Genomic DNA, 22,117 nt, shown 5'->3' with positions numbered 1-22,117 from the left:
CGGGATGATCTATCAGTGTTGCAACCGTTGGGAACAGCCCAAATAATTAACAGGAGCATCTTCTGGAACAGCGTTTCCGCTGCCTCAATCCTGCACATTGCTGCCAGCTTCACGACTCGGCGTGATTCACCTTGCATCGGCTCCCACATTTACTACTTCCATGCAGCAGCCTTCCAGATTAGGGTTGTAGATGTCGACGCGATGGTGGTGTCGTTATAGTAAAGCTTCTTCCAACTTCTTAACACTTATCTAGGCGTAATGCCAATGTAGTTGCCATCAGCCTATCACCAGGTTTTTGCCATTGTCATCACACACTCGCTCGGGTCACATATCCAAAGGCTCACCTTACAGGGACAAGTAGTGCCCTCTGGTAACACATTAGAAAACCCAAAGAAAAGCTACATATCCGCCTAACTGCCCAAGGTACGAGAAGAAAGGGGGTTAATCGAGGGGCTCAATTTTTATTAATCATATCATAGGGAGCCAACAAACAAAGACACCAAGGACAACATAGGGGAAGTTACTTGTACGTACTAATTAAAGAAATGATAAATTCATGGCAATGAAAGCGGATAACTTGCTGCAGGTGGGGAACGGTCCCACGTCTTCGCATTACGCGTGCGATGCAATTGCACGCGTAATGCGAAGACGGGTGATCGTTCCCGACCTGCGGCAAGTTGTTTTTTCAGTTACTTTCATTGCCATTAATTCATCATTTCTTTAATTAGTAAGTACAAGCAATTTCTCCTATGTTGTGCTTGGTACCTTTGTTTCTCCGCGTTTTATAACTGCCCAATATGTCGCCAAAGGCTGATTGCCAATGCGTGAGATCCCTAATTTTATTGCGATATATAATTTTTTACCTACTTCATGCATTTTGACAATATCTATCTATCTATCTATCTATCTATCTATCTATCTATCTATCTATCTATCTATCTATCTATCTATCTATCTATCTATCTATCTATCTATCTATCTATCTACTCACGCCGACCCAGTAGCCCAAGGCGTCTGCTAGCTTGAGCCACATTTGTGCACTCGTGGTGATGGCACTGTCGTCGTCTTTGTGACGTCGTCATTCCAGCTTCTTCATCCGACGCTCGTCGTGCTGTCATCGTAACGCTGTCCTCATAACGCCGTCGCCTGATGGGCCAACTCAGTCGCCCTAGTTGTCTATAGCGTGGGCCACTTGTGTGGTCGTGATGCCGTCGTGGTCTTTACCTCGCCTCAGCTCAGTCACCCGACACTCGTCATGCCATCGTCTTCATAACATAGTTGTCATAGAGTCATCGCCCCGTAGAAACCCGCTATCTTTCCTTCAACGTTTCAGTGTATCGGCGTCCATGCAGAGTCCTTTAGATGTCCTGTAAACATTTCATGAAAGAAAGAGTGAGGTAGCGCTAGGACGTCCTCTGTATATACGTCCTCTTCAGGCGATCACATTTTTCCCTTTTCCGAACATGTTATTGATGTTCGCGCAGTCGAAGATTTTGCATATTGCCGATGATTTGAGGAAGTAAGGACATGCACGAACCGAGAAGAATGTTGTTCGTGGCAAATGCCGGACTGCGCGCGTGCATGATACGACGGAAACTCTTCCGCCAGAGCGACGCTTTCTTCATTTCCTGAGAGCAGATAGCTTTATCGCAACGCCGCATGCACGGACTTCCAGCTTGAGGCACATCGCACTAAAGAAGGACGTCGTACCTTCCATCCCGGAAGGTACGATGTATTCCAATGTGAGCAAAACTGCATTTCAATGTGAGCGGAGCGCAATAATGCTACAGTGCGTTCGGTACACATGAAGGAAACACAGCTGGTTAAAATTATGCGGGGCTCCACAGTGAAGCGTGCTTTATAATTGAATCGTGGTTGTGGCAGGTTAGACACCATAATTTATATTTAATTTTAAGCATCACACACTTTCTTTTGTGCTTTAACTGCACAAGGTAGCCTTGTCGTCGCACGTATGGCTGTAATCACGCAGGGAGAAAATGACATTGGATTGAGTATTAAGACTAGCACAGCCTCACAAGCCAATTCTTCGTGAACCATCTCCTTCGCAGTGTCTGCCTGATAAAGCGTGCACTACACGTGACCCTGGGCTCGGCACCCTCGGTCCATTGTACTTTATTCTCGGTGGGCTTCAATTAGGGGTGCACGAATATTCAAAATTTCGAAGGCCAGTCGACTTGGCGAGACTATTCGATTACGTATTCGATTCGAGAATGCACCATATGAAATTGTCGAGTATTCATTTCTTTCGAATATCGGTGCTGCGAGGAACAGACAACTGTGGAAGTGACAATTGTTCCTAATGGCTCCATATATAGTAGGAATGCTAACTCTTGCTGCACAGGGACACCATTCCTCAGCAAACGTATGGGTTGGATAACTTTAGGTCAACCATTTCAGTCCTTCACCGAGAGTGCTTAGGTTTTCGGACGCCTTTATGCGCGTGTGTAAAAGCAGAAGAAAAACAATACGCCGACCAAAGTAGTCTTGTCAAATCGGTTTTATAGTTGTTTTCTTTATTTTTTATTTGGTCAGCCTCACAATGCTTGCGTCACTTTAAAGCCATATGTGGCGTCCGCAGTATGAAACTTCTCTACTTCAACGTACACAACACTGTCCGTGCGTCTCCTGACGTTCGGACAGTTCCCTTGTTTTACTACTGACATTGCTGTGGTGCCCCAGGTAATTGGAAGGAGTTGTGGCTTATTTACGAACTCTTAAGTAGTCCGGCGGCGGTCAGATCTGTAACGCTGCAGAGGGTGCTAAGAATACCTGGCTCCGGACAGGCCGCCATTGGAATCTGAACCTGGCAACGTTTAACGTTAGAACGCTATCTAGTGAGGCGAGTCTAGCAGTGTTATTGGAGGAATTAGAGGGTAGTAAATGGGATATAATAGGGCTCAGTGAGGTTAGGAGGACAAAAGAAGCATATACAGTGCTAAAAAGCGGGCACGTACTGTGTTACCGGGGCTTAGCGGAGAGACGAGAACTAGGAGTCGGATTGCTGATTAATAAGGAAATAGCTGGTAACATACAGGAATTCTATAGCATTAACGAGAGGGTGGCAGGTTTTGTTGTGAAACTTAATAAGAGGTACAAATTGAAGGTGGTACAAGTCTATGCCCCTACATGCAGTCATGATGACCAGGAAGTCGAAAGCTTTTATGAAGACGTGGAATCGGCGATGGGTAAAGTGAAAACAAAATACACTATACTGATGGGCGACTTCAATGCCAGGGTAGGCAAGAAGCAGGCTGGAGACAAGTCAGTGGGGGAATATGGCATAGGCTCTAGGAATAGCAGAGGAGAATTATTAGTAGAGTTTGCAGAACAGAATAATATGCGGATAATGAACACCTTTTTCCGCAAGCGGGTTAGTCGAAAGTGGACGTGGAGGAGCCCGAATGGTGAGACTAGAAATGAAATCGACTTCATACTCTGCGCGAACCCTGGCATCATACAAGATGTAGACGTACTCGGCAAGGTACGCTGCAGTGACCATAGGATGGTAAGAACTCGAATTAGCCTAGACTTGAGGAGGGAACGGAAGAAACTCGTACACAAGAAGCCAATCAATGAGTTAGCGGTAAGAGGGAAACTAGAGGAATTCCGGATCGAGCTACAGAACAGGTATTCGGCTTTAACTCAGGAAGAGGACCTTAGTGTTGAAGCAATGAACGACTATCTCATGGGAACCATTAAGGAGTGCGCAATAGAAGTCGGTGGTAACTCCGTTAGACAGGAAACCAGTAAGCTATCGCAGGAGACGAAAGATCTGATCAAGAAACGCCAATGTATGAAAGCCTCTAACCCTACAGCTAGAATAGAACTGGCAGAACTTTCTAAGTTAATCAACAAGCGTAAGACAGCGGACATCAGGAACTATAATATGGATAGAATTGAACAGGCTCTCAGGAACGGAGGAAGCCTAAAAACAGTGAAGAAGAAACTAGGAATAGGCAAGAATCAGATGTGTGCGTTAAGAGACAAAGCCGGCAATATCGTTACTAATATGGATGAGATAGTTCAAGTGGCTGAGGAGTTCTATAGAGATTTATACAGTACCAGAGGCACCGACGACGATAGTGGAAGAGAGAATAGCCTAGAGGAATTCGAAATCCCACAGGTAACGCCAGAAGAAGTAAAGAAAGCCTTAGGAGCTATGCAAGGGGGGAAGGCAGCTGGGGAGGATCAGGTAACAGCAGATTTGTTGAAGGATGGTGGTCAGATTGTTCTAGAGAAACTGGCCACCCTGTATACGCAATGCCTCATAACCTCGAGCGTACCGGAATCTTGGAAGAACGCTAACATAATCCTAATCCATAAGAAAGGGGACGCCAAAGACTTGAAAAATTATAGACCGATCAGCTTACTGTCCGTTGCCTACAAAGTATTTACTAAGGTAATCGCAAATAGAATCAGGAACACCTTAGACTTCTGTCAACCAAAGGACCAGGCAGGATTCCGTAAAGGCTACTGAACAATAGACCATATTCACACTATCAATCAAGTGATAGAGAAATTTGCAGAATATAACCAACCGTTATATATAGCTTTCATTGATTACGAGAAAGCATTTGATTCAGTCGAAACCTCAGCAGTCATGGAGGCATTACGGAATCAGGGTGTAGATGAGCCATATGTAAGGATACTGGAAGATATCTATAGCGTCTCCACAGCCACCGTAGTCCTCCACAAAAAAAGCAACAAAATCCCTATAAAGAAAGGCATCAGACAGGGAGATACGATATCTCCAATGCTATTCACAGCATGTTTACAGGAGGTACTCAGAGGCCTGGAGTGGGAAGAATTGGGGATAAAAGTTGATGGAGAATACCTTAGCAACTTGCGATTCGCTGATGATATTGCCTTGCTTAGTAACTCAGGAGACCAATTGCAATGCATGCTCACTGACCTGGAGAGGCAAAGCAGAAGGGTGGGTCTGAAAATTAATCTGCAGAAAACTAAAGTAATGTTTAACAGGCTCGGAAGAGAACAGCAGTTTACGATAGGTAGCGAAGCACTGGAAGGAGTAAGGGACTACATCCACTTAGGGCAGGTAGTGACCACGGATCCGGATGATGAGACTGAAATAACCAGAAGAATAAGAATGGGCTGGGGTGCGTTTGGCAGGCATTCTCAAATCATGAACAGCAGGTTGCCACTATCCCTCAAAAGGAAAGTGTATAACAGCTGTGTGTTACGAGTACTCACTTATGGGGCAGAAACCTGGAGACTTACGAAAAGGGTTCTGCTGAATTTGAGGACAACGCAACGAGCTATGGAAAGAAGAATGATGGGTGTGACGTTAAGGGATAAGAAAAGAGCAGATTGGGTGAGGCAACAAACGCGGGTAAACGACATCTTAGTTGAAATCAGGAAAAAGAAATGGGCATGGGCCGGCCATGTAATGAGGAGGGAAGATAACCGATGGTCACTAAGGGTTACGGACTGGATTCCAAGGGAAGGGATGCGTAGCAGGGGGCGGCAGAAAGTTAGGTGGGCGGATGACATTAAGACGTTTGCAGGGACAACATGGCCACAATTAGTACATGACCGAAGTAGTTGGAGAAGTATGGGAGAGGCCTTTGCCCTGCAGTGGGCGTAACTAGGCTGATGATGATGATGATGAAGTAGTCCGCACGTGAAATGGCGAAATGTATACAGGCCCCACATAATTTTCAAAGAGGCCCACGCGAACATTCGCACCTCACTTTCTTTAGAAACACCAGATACGATATTTGGGGGGGGGGGTGTCAATTTAGAGCGTAGCTCTTAGGCGTCCGTTCCTTCGCTGAGCATCGGCGCGCCTCGGTGTTAGGCCTAGTAACCGAGCAAATGCAGAGCGCAGCGACACATGAAAGAAGGGCACGCGAGAAGGAAAGTGGAGGACGAGCGGAGGGGAGATGGCCTGCGCATGCTCTAAGTTGCCGGCGGCGACGGCAACTTGAGTCGCGTGGACGACCTCATCTGCGTTACCGAGAGGGGGGTCAGGGTGGCGTGAGGTAGGGAGGACAGGTGTTCTGTGGGGAGGGCTACGCTCGTCTGCGGCGTCAGCCGCTGAGGTCAATCTACGGTACCAGCTTGTATGACGGGGATCCCTGCGCCTGCAAGGGGCAATGGCGAGCGGCTGCGAGTAAAGTTTGATGTGACGCTCCCTTGTGTGTTGTCTCCGCTGAAACGGCTGGCACAATTTCCCCACCACGAAGGACCCGCTCTCGTCGTTCGTGGAACAAAGGGTGCGAAGAAAAGCGTAGTGCCGCGAAAGACGGGCTTTGCGGCAACGATTGCTAAGATTTGGTGACATGGGGTAGAGCGCGTCGTCTGTGTGGAAACAAAGCGCTGAGTGAGCTGCATGGCGGCTGCTGTGAGTGGCACCCACGCGTCGCTCATGGACTGCCTCTCGCGCTGTCCCTATAGCGAGGCAGTCAGACACTTCCCTCCGTTTGCAATGTGCCGCAGGACACAGATTGTCCGCGCCAGTTGCGCTACTCACGGTGGTCTGTTCCTCATATAACCCGCGTGCCTATCTAATAATAAAACAAAATATTTGCACGCGAAATTAAAACGCGTACAGAGCTGCGCTCATATTTAGCATTAGGGAGTACCGTAATCGTCGGATAACTTTTTTTTATCGAATGTTGATATTGGGTTCCATTTGAGATTATTGCTATCTCGGATGCAGGTTCTTATTTTTGTATAAGGTTTCGGAAGGGTCTTTGAGGTAGAACCCCAGAATTCCCCAATCAAGGACAAAGCCGTTCGTCCGTGGAAAACGCAATACAATAAATATACCCAGGATGCAAAAAAAAAGTTTACGAACATTTCACAAAATGGCAAGATCAAGAGGCCATCGAAACACATATCAAAAGCTAGAAATGAAACAAAGCGGTGGGACAGCATATTGCGAGCAGGACCACGAGGTATCGTCAAAGGAAATGAGTTCGCCGCTGAGTGACGGCGGGAGAGGCGATGACGTAGATGGTGGAGTTGAGTGACCGGGCACAGATGAATGGTACAGCTGGCTGGGAAAACGCCGGTACCGCAACACAGCCGGGGAGAGTATTCGGCAGCGGCCAGCGACGCCCAAGCCTGTTAGCAGTCCGCTAGCTCGAGCATGTAGCCCGACCGTATGCCTTGTCTGCCCACGAGCACTAGAGACGACAGGCGTGGTCGTTGACGGTCTGGTCGCCCCGGTCGGGTGAAGGCTTGATGTCTCCGGCCCGCAATTCGACAGCACGTCTTCAACGCCTGGTCCGGTGTCCTACCTCCTTCTGTGGTTTCCCTGCGACTCTCCTTCACAGCCCCGCGCTTCGCCTTTCTGTTCTGCTCCGGCCTTTGTATCTCTCCATGATTGGCGATCTTCTAACCTCCGTGCTTTCAAATGACTGGTTCTTTTTCTTTCTCGGTTTCTTACTTGCGTCGCGTGTTCGGGTTGGTGCTTGACGCTCTTTGATGTCGAGTTCTTCGACCCAGCGCGGAATCCACGTCCGCGCGGGCTACTCTTGGTCATTTAATGTGAAAGCATTGTGTGCCCCATGAAGCGGAACATCCGGCGAGAGTACGACATTAACACGCGATCGTACCAAAGCTCACTTGAGCAAGTGATGACGTCTATTTCACAGCTCTGGACCTGTTGCGGCTAGCACTGCGAAATCAGACGGTGAATTAATGAAGGGAATTAAAGTGCGTCAAAGTGGATTAGGGTGGATTTAAATGGTCGGTAAAAATTAGAGCGAAGTGGAACAAGGTGGAATAAAGTGGATTAAGGTTGGTAAAAATTAGAGCTAGACGGGTTAAGGTTGTCATACATTAGAGCAAGGTGGATTAGGGTAGGGTTGTGGAAGATACGTGACAATGTATGGCGTCACGCATCATGGGCGTAACCAATTAATTCGAGTAGTCATGCTTTCGCATTCAGATCACGTAAGGATTATTCAAGTGACTGTAAGTTTTTCTTCTCGCCAGCCACGCAACTTGGTTGCGCGCACTAAACTCGTACCGCTATCGTAGCAGCGCCATTTCTTTAGAGCAAAAACAGCGCAATAACGATCACCGACAGAGAGACAAGAGACAGCGCTTCGCGGTGTGTGTGTGCTCTCCTTGTCTTCTGTATGTCGACGTTCCTGCAGTGTTTCTACTTTCAAAATACACGTTGTGCCAACTAGCACGCTTCTGCAACAACCCTCCCAATCATAATCGATCAACAGTTCTTCGGGAGCCTGGCAATCGCTGCTTGTATATTTGTTACCCGATATGGTCTGTGCAACTTCGGTCGTTTATTGCAACATACCGTATCTTTTCTTTTGAACATCCAGATATCTTTTTTTTAGGTTCCTGCGGCAATAGCATGATTCCAGTAATTAAGATGTATTACACAAAGAGGTATACATTACTTGCCCGAGCAAACAAAATGTGTTATAGACTAATGAGAAGAAAATCATTAATTACCTTTTAAAGCGATTACTTAATGCCGCATATTGTTTTTTTTTACGAATTGTAGCCGGTGAGCTCGCGAGTCGTATCAACTTGGAACGAATTTTCAGTATGACACTACTTTCCAGATATCTATTCGCATTCCCAAAGTGTGTTACAAAGAGTATTGGCGTTCCGGTCACCTTTGTGCTTAAGCGCACCATACGGCGGTTTGTCAAAAATGTAAGCGGGACAATGCTGCATTTTTACCTCATTTATCACGACGCATGCATCGGAAGGCGTAGAAGCCCTGGAAGCCAGTACACGTGGATATGCCTTGAAGACTCGCCGGACGCAATTCGTCAACTCCAGTATGCGCCGTCAAGTTTTTAATAAAATGTGAAGTAATAAAAAAAATATTTGGGGTTTTACGTGCCAAAACCACATTCTGATTATGAGGCACGCCGTAGTGGAGGACTCCGGAAATTTTGACCACCTGGGGTTCTTTAACGTGCACCTAAATCTAAGCACACGGGTGTTTTCGCATTTCGCCCCCATCGAAATGCGGCCGCTGTGGCCGGGATTCGATCCCGCGACCTCGTGCTCAGCAGCCCAACACCATAGCCACTGAGCAACCAGGGCGGGTAGAAAAAAATGTGAAGTAGGCACTTATTCTAAATGGTCGATGGTGCACTTCGATTACACTAATAATATTTAGCCATTAAAACTTACCATGACATGGTCGCGTGTCTGTGCCGGCACTTTCTAGCTTCAGTTGTTATTGCGTTGCGGTTCCGTCATAGTTTATTTTTTTCTCCTTCCTCCGTGGTTGTAAGCATGCGACATTTAGATCAACTTTCATCCCGCGTACAGGAACTGCTTGTACGGCTTGCATGATGAGTCACCACTCGTAACTCGAAATCTCGCTTAACGTACGGCAAGCGCAAGGTTGTCACGGGAAAGAAGCACACATCGTCATTGTAGCACCTCGGCGACATGGCCTGTCATGTTGAGGACCTCGCCTGCAGGAAAGTGTCACAACCTGAAGCAACAAGTACCATTGCGCCAAACAGGGTTTCGTAAGCACAAAAGCATCTTTGCGCGCCGCGCCACAGCACTGCGATTATTCCGCCAGCATTGCTGCCACAACATTTATTAAGCAAGTTGATTGCATTTAGCTACTACACCCCATGAGGGCTTTATAAGTCCAGAAGGACGAATAAATAAGTAAATATTTGGCGCGGGGAGAGCAGCGGTCGGTGTCTCTAGTACAACAGGCTCACAAGCAAAAATGACCAGTGGATTCGCAAGAATACATACGGCGCTCATAGTATACGACATTGAATGAGACACAATCTATTATGACTTGTTAGGCGGATTTGTGAGGCACTCACCATACCGTACTTTCTCGACTTTAAATATCCTGGATCTGTTTTAGAGCGCAGCTCTTTGGCGTCCGTTCCTGGGTTTCGCGTCGTCGTCGGCGTTGTCGTCGGCCTCGTAACCAGCTCCGCCCCCCTTTCATCCCCCCAGCGCTAGCAGCGACCGACTGATACCGCTGGATGCCGCTGACGCCGCTAGAGAGTCAAGATAACGTGACTGCATAGAACACCGTCGCCGCCATGCAGAAAGAGGAGGAAAGGGTCCCCCCCCCTGTTCTTGTGTGGCGGATAGGGTGCTCTTCAGTTGCCGACGCGCCGGTTATTTCACGTAGGCCCCGGCACGTCGACGAATACGTGACCACCTTCCCACGGCTAGACCTGGTTCTTAGCGCTGCGGAAGCGTGGGTATCATATTGTTTGTGTCGGCATCGGCGGCGTTGTCCCTGAAACCAACTCCGCAGCTGGGGTTGACTCACTATCGGCGTCAGCGGCATCAGTCAGTCGCTGCTATCTCTTCCCTCCTCCCTTTATCGTGTTGTCCGCTTGCTGCGCGCTTCTGCCCCCATCGTTTGCCGCTGGGTGTACACGCCGCCCCCCTCCCCCCTCTTCCTGCGAGTCTCCGGTTGTCAAAGCGCCGGCTCGAACTTAATTCCTTTCTTCGCTCATCCTCCAATGCAACCCCTGTGCGGTGGCAATCAGAGAGCCAGATCGGTGGCGGCGGATCTGTATATGTGCACCGCCCGAGCCGAAATTGCCGCTGCCGTTCGCCCTGTGCGGTGGCAATCAGAGAGCCAGATCGGTGGCGGCGGATCTGTATATGTGCACCGCCCGAGCCGAAATTGCCGCTGCCGTTCGCCACTGCGAAATTATCTGCCAGTTCTTTCTGAGCCATGAGCGAGACGACCGATGGAAGTCCTCCGTCTGCTGCTGCTGCTGCTAAACGAGCTGCCAGAGCAGAGGCCCAGCGCCGTCGCCGTCAGAATCCAGAGGTGCGTGCCGCCGAAGCAGAAGCTTACCTAGTGGAGTCTTTGTTAAAGGAATACGTGTGAAAAATAAAAAAAAATTCTGTGATAGCGCATACATGTGTTGCTCGATTTCTTTGCCTCAATCTATCGAAAAGGTGAAACAGCTTATTTGCTGCGCTCAAATTTCGCATTAGGAAGTAACGTAATCGTCGGTAATTTTTTTTTTGACCAGTGAGACCTTAACCGTTTTATTGAACCAATCCACGCATTGATGGTTTCAAAGATGGGCTACATCCTAGTATTGTACTCTACATCTGTCAGAAAACAAGTCAGCAAATATTAAGAAACACGCTTGATACGTTAGCTTGGTAACACATCATCATCATCATCATCATCATCATCATCATCATCATCATCAGCCTAGCTACGCCCACTGCAGGGCAAAGGCCTCTCCCATACTTCTCCAACTACCCCGGTAATGTACTAATTGTGGCCATGTTGTCCCTGCAAACGCCTTAATGTCATCCGCCCACCTAGCTTTCTGCCGCCCCCTGCTACGCTTCCCTTCCATTGGAATCCAGTCCGTAACCCTTAATGACCATCGGTTATCTTCCCTCCTCATTACATGTCCTGCCCATGCCCATTTCTTTTTCTTGATTTCAACTAAGATGTCATTAACTCGCGTTTGTTCCCTCACCCAATCTGCTCTTTTCTTATCCCTTAACGTTACACCCATCATTCTTCTTTCCATAGCTCGTTGTGTCGCTTTCAATTTAAGTAGAAACCTTTTCTTCAGCCTCCAGGTTTCTGCCCCATACGTGAGTACTGGTAAAACACAGCTGTTATGCACTATTCTCTTGAGGGATAATGCCAACCTGCTGTTCATGATCTGAGAATGCCTGTCAAACGCAGCCCAGCCCATTCGTATTCTTCTGATTATTTCCGTCTCATGATCCGGATCCGCGGTCACTACCTGCCCTAAGTAGATGTATTCCCTTACCACCTCCAGTGCCTCGCTACCTATCGTAAACTGGTGTTCTCTTCCGAGACTGTTAAACATTACTTTAGTTTTCTGCAGATTAATTTTCAGACCCACCCTTCTGCTTTGCCTCTCCAGGTCAGTGAGCATGCGTTGCAATTGGTCTCCTGAGTTGCTAAGCAAGGCAATATCATCAGCGAATCGCAAGTTGCTAAGGTATTCTCCATCAACTTTTATCCCCAATTCTTCCCACTCCAGGTCTCTGAATACCTCCTGTAAACATGCTGTGAATAGCATTGGAGAGATCGTATCTCCCTGTCCGACGCCTTTCTTTATTGGGATTTTGTTGCTTTCTTTGTGGAGGACTACGGTGGCTGTGGAGCCGCTATAGATATCTTCTAGTATTTTTACATATGGCTCATCTACACCCTGATTCCGTAATGCCTCCATAACTGCTGAGGTTTCGACTGAATCAAACGCTTTGTCGTAATCAATGAAAGCTATATATAAGGGTTGGTTATATTCTGCACATTTCTCTATCACTTGATTGATAGTGTGAATATGGTCCATTGTTGAGTAGCCTTTACGGAATCCTGCCTGGTCCTTTGGTTGACAGAAGTCTAAGGTGTTCCTGATTCTATTTGCGATTACCTTAGTAAATACTTTGTAGGCAACGGACAGTAAGCTGATCGGTCTATAATTTTTCAAGTCTTTGGCGTCCCCTTTCTTATGGATTAGGATTATGTTAGCGTTCTTCCAAGATTCCGGTACGCTCGAGGTTATGAGGCATTGCGTATACAGGGTGGCCAGTTTCTCTAGAAGAATCTGACCACCATCCTTCAACAAATCTGCTGTTACCTGATCCTCCCCAGCTGCCTTCCCCGTTTGCATAGCTCCTAAGGCTTTGTTTACTTCTTCTGGCGTTACCTGTGGGATTTCGAATTCCTCTAGGCTAATTTCTCTTCCACTATCGTCGTGGGTGCCACTGGTACTGTATGAATCTCTATAGAACTCCTCAGCCACTTGAACTATCTCATCCATATTAGTAACGATATTGCCGGCTTTGTCTCTTAACGCACACATCTGATTCTTGCCTATTCCTAGTTCCTTCTTCACTGTTTTTAGGCTTCCTCCGTTCCTGAGAGCCTGTTCAATTCTATCCACATTATAGTTCCTGATGTCCGCAGTCTTACGCTTGTTGATTAGCTTAGAAAGTTCTGCCAGTTCTATTCTAGCTGTAGGGCTAGAGGCTTTCATACATTGGCGTTTCTTGATCAGATCTTTCGTCTCCTGCGATAGCTTACTGGTTGCCTGTCTAACTGCGTTACCACCGACTTCTACTGCGCACTCCTTAATGATGCCCATGAGATTGTCGTTCATTGCTTCAACAGTAAGGTCCTCTTCCTGAGTTAAAGCCGAATACCTGTTCTGTAGCTTGATCCGGAATTCCTCTAGTTTCCCTCTTACCGCTAACTCATTGATTGGATTCTTGTGTGCCAGTTTCTTCCGTTCCCTCCTCAAGTCTAGGCTAATTCGTGTTCTTACCATCCTATGGTCACTGTAGCGTACCTTGCCGAGCACGTCTACATCTTGTATGATGCCAGGGTTCGCGCAGAGTATGAAGTCGATTTCATTTCTAGTCTCACCATTCGGGCTCCTCCACGTCTACTTTCGGCTAACCCGCTTGCGGAAAAAGTTATTCATTATCCACATATTATTCTGTTCTGCAAGCTCTACTAATAACTCTCCTCTGCTATTCCTAGAGCCTATGCCATATTCCCCCACTGACTTGTCTCCAGCCTGCTTCTTGCCTACCCTGGCATTCAAGTCGCCCATCAGTATAGTGTATTTTGTTTTGACTTTACCCATCGCCGATTCCACGTCTTCATAAAAGCTTTCGACTTCCTCGTCATCATGACTGCATGTAGGGGCATAGACTTTTACCACCTTCAATTTGTACCTCTTATTAAGTTTCACAACAAGACCTGCCACCCTCTCGTTAATCCTATAGGATTTCTGTATGTTACCAGCTATTTCCTTATTAATCAGGAATCAGACTCCTAGTTCTCGTCTCTCCGCTAAGCCCCGGTAGCACAGTACGTGCCCGCTTTTTAGCACTGTATATGCTTCTTTTGTCCTCCTAACCTCACTGAGCCCTATTATATCCCATTTACTACCCTCTAATTCCTCCAATAACACTGCTAGACTCGCCTCACTAGATAACATTCTAACGTTAAACGTTGCCAGGTTCAGATTCCAATGGCGGCCTGTCCGGAGCCAGGTATTCTTAGCACCCTCTGCAGCGTCACAAATCTGACTGCCACCGTGGTCAGTTGCTTCGCGGCTGCTGGGGACTGAGGGCCGGGGTTTGATTGTTGTATTCATATAGGAGGTTGTGGCCAAGTACTGCACCAGGGTGGCCAATCCTGCTCTGGTGAGAGAGTGCGTTACCGGTTCTGGTCACCAGGATCAGACCGCACTCCAGGCCTGTTTGTGCAATTTTCTCAACACACGTTTTTTTTTTCCGGTGGAGAATTGCGCGGCACCGGGATTTGAACCACGGTCCTCTTGCACGGGAGGCGGATACTCTACCGTCCCCGCAGGAGTTAAATTAAAAATTAAATTACACAACATTTCTTAACAAATCTAAAAAAAAAGGAACTGGGCAGTTAAGGGTAGGTAAGATTCTTTCATATAAGCTTTGCTTGTCTCGCGTAAGGTTGCTTTCATCCCCCCGTCGCGTCCCATTTCTTTTTTTTTTCTGAAACAAAGCTTTCCAAGCTCCAGCATCAACCACCTCAAATGCCCGGGCAAAATGGGGAGCGACCCACTTACAAATGATTGCTTTTCGTTTGCATTCCATTAACGTGCACGCATGCGGAAAGCGACGATAAAGGACAGACAAAAAACAAAACTGTTTAAGCGATGTTCGCGAAAGCAAAACCAGCGGCCAAGGCAAGCCAGCCGGCGTTTGGCGGCGCCGCCCAAGACGGCCGCTACGGGCTACAACCGTGGGCGCAAGAACCGCGAGCCCCGTATTAAAGAAACGATTTACGCAACATATTCCCCGCGCAAACGCGGCGCAGCTCGCTTCAAAGGATTCCTAAGCGCCTTTTTATCTCCGACCACCTCCCCCCTCCCTTTCGCCTCCACGACTTCCCCAATCGCCCTCGCCGTGCGCAGCATTAGAGCCGACAGGAATCGAAGGGGCCAAGATTAGGCAAAAAAGGGGACGCCTTGTGGAGGCTCACACACGGAAACGTGCTTCCCTCGCTTGCTATAGTACGAACGCCCACGCGCTCTTTCGAGAGGAAGCAATCGGTGTTTTTCTATAGAGGCGGACACAAGAGCGGGAATGGTGAATGCAAGGGCAAACCGAAATCGGCTGGCCGCCCGCCTGTTTCGCTTCGAGCTAATTCGATGCATTGGGTGCGAGAAGGACTTGTTACCTAATAGGGAGCGGTAACGGCGTTCCGCGTCACCACATGTGTGATGGATGAAGCAACAACTTTAGCGTTTCTTTCAGCAAGGTATCCCGAATCACATATTGATGACCCTCTCGCAAATTCTATCGCTAGGTCACGCGCACTGTGGGAAGGGCAAGTTATGAAAAGCGTCTGTACGATTGTAGCACGGTTGACCGAGCCATTCATTTTGCAGCCTTAAGTTAGTCAAATTCAATAACCCGCCGCATCGGCGTTGGCTCTGGCGTTGTAGTGCTAAGCTTGAGGGCGCGAGATACAATCCAGCCTGCGGCAGCTGCGTTTCGACGAGAGCGTAATGCAAAAATACGCCGTGTACCGAGGAAGACCCCGGGCTGTCAGAATTATTCGGGAGTCCCCCACTGTGACGCGCCTCATAGTCATATTGCGGTTTTGGCACCTAATACCCAAGAATGTATATTTAATTTAGTAACGAAATTTACCGTCCGCAGCTACGGAAATAGGTACGATGGTCCCCGGAGTGGAGAACCCCGTATCAGTACTGACAGGCTGGGTTTCCTTACCGCGTACCGAAATTCGAGCGCGCGGGCAAAGTTTTATATTATTCGCGTAACGGGTAGCGGCCGCCTCAACTTGGCGAAGAGCGCGCGACGACGTGCGCTTAGCAACAGAATGCCGTAGCTGTTGCGCTACAGTGGCGGTTGCAGCTACAATTAAGTGACCGCCGATTGTAGCGCACCATCGTTTGTGATACCTTGAGGTTAACACCAGTAGCAATGAATATAGTTGTGTACAATTCCCACTAAAGATAATCTTACTGGGGATTACCTAATACCAATAGCAATGTGAGTAGCTACGAGAGCATATAGTGAACTAGATCGAACTCATTGGCTTATATGGTCCGTAAGGCTCACGTGACACCATATTTTGTTAGAAAGGAGGACGTGTTCCCAATTCTGCTGAGTAAAAAAAAAAGCGAATTCCTAGTTTTAACTCGGGATTTACGAACGCAAAAAGGAAAGAATTTTGGCCACTGCGAGGTGTGATTACAAATGAAAGCAAACATCTCATCCACATAGCTCGAAAATGGCTACATGGATGGAACCATTATAGTGGAAAACAAGTAGATTTTTTTTCTTACAAAAAAAAATGTTTTTTTTTTATCGTGCCTAAATGCCTCAAAAGCTCCTACAATGTAAGACAGGCCCGCGGAAATACAGACGAAAAGCATAAATAGACGCGACTTATTTCGATATTCTTACGAGGCCAAGTTCACGGCCATAATTTGGGTTACAAGCATTGGCGTATATTCCAACAGGCAGTCACGAGTGGTACCTTGCGCGGAATGCGAAATAATATCGAACTGCCGGTGCAACTGCATTCTAAGTAGCATCCAACGAGTCGGAAAAGATTGGAAGTCATATTTGAAAAGACATTTCACTGCCTCGCTTGGAAAAGTGCAATCAAATTCAGCAACAGCACGAACGGCCAAAGAACTAACATACGGCAGTTTGTTCAGCCTTTCATCGACATTCCACGAGACTTTCGGTGCAAGCAGAAACTTTCCATCCCTCATGCCGCCGCGCAAAGCGGGATAGAAAAAAAGGAAAGAGCAGGCAGTGAAGCAAACAATGCACAAGCTGTTGTTCCCGGGGCATGTTCGTAAACTCCCGCTAGAAACTCCGTCTTCCCAGCTGCTCCAGTTTCGTGTTTCAGTGGAGCGGAGGCTACCTGAAAAGCCAGCGCAAGAACAGTTCACATTTTACGCTTGCTTTAAGCAATGCACCTTCGCCTTTTAATCAGCACAAGCTGTTGCAAGCTTTCGGAAAACTTGGGTGCCTCATTCAATTCCGTATGTCTCTTCACCTCGGCTGTCGGCGCCAATATAAACCATGCCATCGACGACAGCTGCTTCGACGAAGACAACGCTTTTTTTCAAAGCTTTGGCCCTGAGCTGAGACGTTGTCCCTGCTTACGTTTGTTTAGCTGATTTAACTTCTGTTGCGAGTACGCGTGTTATATAGTGTGAAGCCGTGCTTTGTAATTTCGTCCTCGAAGTCTCGCCAGCCTTAATGAAGGGAAGATTGGGTACGTGCATCCGGAGTTTTCATTGTCGTGATACCCATACTCTCTATTGAATGCAAAATAATGAAAAGGCGATTTGAAAAGTGAAATGAATGAAGTGAATAATGAAAAGGCTAATGAAATGGCTATTGGGTAACTGAAAACACCACTGCAAACTGTTTAAAGCATGCTATGAGTTTGTGAGTATTGCAAGGACGACGGTTGAAAGCATGCAAGGAGTAACTGGCCAAACAACACGCGCTTTTGCTGTACCGTACACATCTCAGCAAACGCGTTCAATGTTGTTCATAAGATACGACTCCCTGCATCGGCAGTCGCGTTGCAAGGACGTCGAAATGCGAAATCGGGCGCACAATATTTTACAGATGGCTGGTCAAATTGCTGCGCGAAAACTGAATCTGCACCGACTTCCACTTCGCAATCAAATCATTATTGGACAAATCCTATTATGAAACATTTCCACGGTGGCTAAAACAATTGCTCCTGTTTCTTTGAAAACATTGTTTTAGAATTATTTAGACTGCCTTCCTACAAATGCACAAGCATTCTTTGGCTCGCCATGCTACATGGCTTTTACTAACTCATTTCGCTAGCTTATACATGTCTGTTTATTGCTACCAATCACACCGTCTCATTACACTATTATAGCGGTTATATGCGTTAACGCCTTTATTTTTTTTTCATTTTATTACGACCTTGACGTGGTGACGTCAGCAGTTGTTTTCTTTAAAACGCTATCAATCAGCTACTATTACACTAATAAAACGATAACATGTGCTAACTTCTTTATTTTCCCTTTTTCTTATGACATTGACGCGACGACGGTGTCGTCACTTGCATTTTCCTAATTTACTTTCTTTTTAGAATTTTACCTATCTACTGCCATTACACTGTTATAAGAATAACTTGGGTTAACATGACCAATTATGCGTTTATTTTTTAAGTATAAAGCCGCACGGGACATGCGAATTTTGCTGAGGTATTCCCTAAAGAATGCTTGTCCATTACTGCAGAACCGTAGGAAACTAAGGAAGTGCAGAGAGAACTCTTAAAATCCCCTTGACTTTAGCCGGGTGTGATGTAAACTAAGCCCAAAGCAATTTTCGTTCCCATGAATGAAATGTGGCTCAGAGAGACAAAGGTGCTGTTGGCCAATTGTATTTGCTTATGCTGCAAGAAAAAGGGTTTAGCAGCATCCAGTGAACTCCGATCGCACATGGTAGGACCCGCCAACTGTGAAAACGCTGCTGTCGATGGTTCGAATCGCGCTCAGAAGTACTTTTTATTGTTTTTTTTTTGCGCTACCGATCATCTACATTACACTTTTATAACAATTACAGGTGTTAACTTGCTCAATTGTGCACTTATTTTGCAGACAGAAGACGTCACTGGACGAACGGATTTCGTTGGGGTAATCTCGAATGACTGCTTCCGCAGTAATAGAAAAAACAAAAACAAAATTAAGGTGCTGCACAGGGGGATGCGCTTATCTAGCACGAAAGACAGCACAATTAAGCTTATCATTTCATCTGGAAAGATTGCGGGCAGTGCGATAGGGATAGGGCACTGCTTGTACGTAATGACAATAGCGATAACGCCACACTGGTTTAGACTTTGCAGACTTTGCCAGCAATAGCTGGTTCTCACCACAAGATAGGCATTTGGCGAGGCCTAACTTTGTATATCGTTAAATAATCAATCGCTCAGGAAAGAGTACGGCACACGTGACTCTACCTGGCAAAAAAGAATGTCTGACCTGCTCGGAAATGAACGCCGTGTTGTTGGCCAGTTATATTCGCTTTTGCTGCCAACTGAAGGCCTTGGAAGCGTCCAGTGAATTCCGATCGCACGCGGTATGGCCCACACTGTGCAAACGCCGCGAGCCTAATGGATCGCCGTTGTTTGGCCTAATGAGTGTTCGCTTTCTGCCGGCAGTCGTAAATCCCAGGTCGCTCGATGTTGGGCGAGTGACGGCTACAAGGGCTTCCAACGTTTTCGACCTCGATCAATAATAGAAGCGTGTGTTATCTATATACAAGATAGGGCAGTCCGTGCAGGTTCGCTTTTTTTTTTTTTTGTTCGGTAGCACAGAGCAAAGCAGGCAGCACACATACACGGCTTGATATACAGTGAATGACATTTGTCAGCAGGCATGTCTCTTTCGCTTCACACACACACACACACACACACAACATCGCACTTAAACAACAGGAGCACGATAACAGGGCTGCGTGTCTCGTGTCTTCATTGACATCATTAAGCAAATTAGATTACAAGTCGTGGCATTGCTATTTCTGCAGTCAGAATAGCTGGGCGTAGTCTCCGAAAACATTTTGGGTGTTCAATGAATCAATTAGTACCTACCTGAAGACGATAACGCAACAAGGAGGAGCAACGTTATGTTTCTAGGCAAATGGGCCTTTGTGCGCAAGGTCACACGACAGTTGTCGAAGTAAAACTTTGCCATAAACTACAACTTCAGTCGATCAGATGGTCGAAACGTTTAACATGCTTGCTCACTACATTAAAAACAGAAACTAAAAAAAATGTGAACAACATGATTCAGCCCCAGGCCAAATCGAGATACTAATCGAACAGTTATCACTATGGAGGCAGACGTGCCGGAGAGAAAATATATTAACATTATAGACATATACACACCCCAGCATTCGTATCTAAAGATCCATAGAAGGAGGTTACATCCAAAGAGTTATTGGAAAGCTAGGGTTATTCATAAGGGGCTTTCTTTAGTCGTGTCTGAGACATGCATTAAGCGTCCAGTGTAGTCCGAGTCAAGTACATTACAGTTCATCGAGCGGGAAGGGCTGCACGCAGACTACACGTATCCTGTCTTACTGGGTCATCTTGTACAAGAATTACAGTTTTCCCCGCTGTCTTTCATGAAGTTATTCAAGCAAAATTATCTTCCTAGTTATCATAACCGGCTGCCGAAGATAAAAAGTAAATTCACTTTCGCGAACTCGTAGCCGCCTATAGGACAAATGCATCAGTATAAACGACAGCCTTCATTAAATAACCGGGAAATTATTGTAACTAAAGAAAAGTTAAAGAATGGCTATGAAACTAGTGCTACAAAAAAGCAATGCAAATGAGCTGAGCCGCAATAATAAATTTGCATGATATAAAAGCCCTTCTTACCGTAGCGGGATGCATTCTTCGGTCGGAAAAGAGAGAAAAACAAAATAGGGGTGACAACGCCGGCTTGAAATTATCGAAACAACATGCCGCCACGTCACAGATATTTCCTGCGCCTGCCCACGCCCAGTTATTTCTCATTAATAAAAAGGGACGACATTTTATTTAAAGAAAACAAGCACTAAATTTAGTTTCGATGACTTTCAAGCCCAAATACCGAAATGATGCTTTAGCGTCCGTGACGTCTCACATACGACGGCAAATTTAGAAAATGAAATTTGCCCATCCTCTCCCCTTCTTGTAGTAACATCTTACGGTAAATTCGAGAATACTGAGTGTTTGGAAAAATTCTTCATCAATTTGAACTGATTTAGTGTTTCTCGTTGGCATCCTTTTATTGAGAGAACGGTTCGCAATTTCAGTTAAGCTACAGCTTATGACGTCAGCTCAAGCTGCTTTTGCACTCATTACGGGGCACCATTGTCCGGAACCGTACGGCCGTCCTAGGTTTATTTTGGGTCGGTCTAGGGCCTCTACTGCGTACGGCCATGCGCAGGGCAGTTTCTGTGACCGGAGGTCTCCAATTGCTCAACATGGGTGATTAGGGAGACGGCGACGATTTCTGTGGCCCAAATTTGAAACCGTCGTTGAGTTTTTTTTATTCGATGACTGTGAATAAGTTCAGTTCATTCATGAATTTCACGTGGCACATCCTGCATGTAAAAAAAAAGAATTTTTCTTCTTGATGTGATCTTTAGTGAGGTCATTCGACACTAAATTGATCTGATAAAATGCATCGGGCAACTTGAGCCGATAGCAACTGCATCACCACCACGAGCACATAACTAGCCGCTCGAGATATTAGGCAACCTAAATAGATAGATAGATAGATAGATAGATAGATAGATAGATAGATAGATAGATAGATAGATAGATAGATAGATAGATAGATAGATAGATAGATAGATAGATAGATAGATAGATAGATAGATAGATAGATAGATAGATAGATAGATAGATAGATAGACAGACAGACAGACAGATAGACAGACAGACAGACAGACAGACAGACAGACAGACAGACAGACAGACAGACAGACAGACAGACAGACAGACAGACAGACAGACAGACAGACAGACAGACAGACAGACAGACAGATAGATAGATAGATAGATAGATAGATAGATAGATAGATAGATAGATAGATAGATAGATAGATAGATAGATAGATAGATAGATAGATAGATAGGCCATGATAGAGTGTATAAGCGCGACTGAACGAGGACGTAGAAATAAAGAGATACACAGAGACATCGCTTAACGTTCAACTATATATATCTGCTTTCGCACACATCGATGTATATATACCGTACGAGCGGAAACAAACGTGACCGGAAAAAAAAAACATTCTTGGATGCATATCCATGAACCGTACCCGTGTGGAAGGCATGGTGATAACATGTACTGCAATGGTTACAAAAATAAACCGTGGAACCGTATCTCCTTTTCAGATAGCGACACTGAAGGCTTGCTCACGCACCTTTCCTGTAATTTTGTAATTTCGTGGCTCCCACTATCTCCCTTGTCATCCTGCTTTCAGCCCTAAACAGAATGGAAGTACTTTCAAACATGGGTTTGCAGGAACAATCTCGGCAGTCAATATCCAAATGAGC

At 46.3% G+C, this 22,117-nt stretch overlaps 1 protein-coding gene across 1 annotated transcript in view; it reads right to left on the bottom strand.

The window, feature by feature from the left end:
- Nucleotides 1-22,117, bottom strand: part of LOC142564592 (uncharacterized) — a 207,114-nt gene that overhangs the window by 52,821 nt on the left and 132,176 nt on the right. Inside the window, exon 2 of the transcript XR_012824621.1 lies at nucleotides 9,166-9,455. The gene's annotated coding sequence lies outside the window, so the exon portion shown is untranslated. The remainder of the gene's footprint in view (nucleotides 1-9,165; nucleotides 9,456-22,117) is intronic.

The sequence above is a fragment of the Dermacentor variabilis genome, chromosome 11, assembly GCF_050947875.1.
Source record: "Dermacentor variabilis isolate Ectoservices chromosome 11, ASM5094787v1, whole genome shotgun sequence".
Taxonomy (NCBI): domain Eukaryota; kingdom Metazoa; phylum Arthropoda; class Arachnida; order Ixodida; family Ixodidae; genus Dermacentor; species Dermacentor variabilis.
Note: the sequence above shows the minus strand (reverse complement) of the source record. Positions and strands in the feature narration are given on the sequence as shown.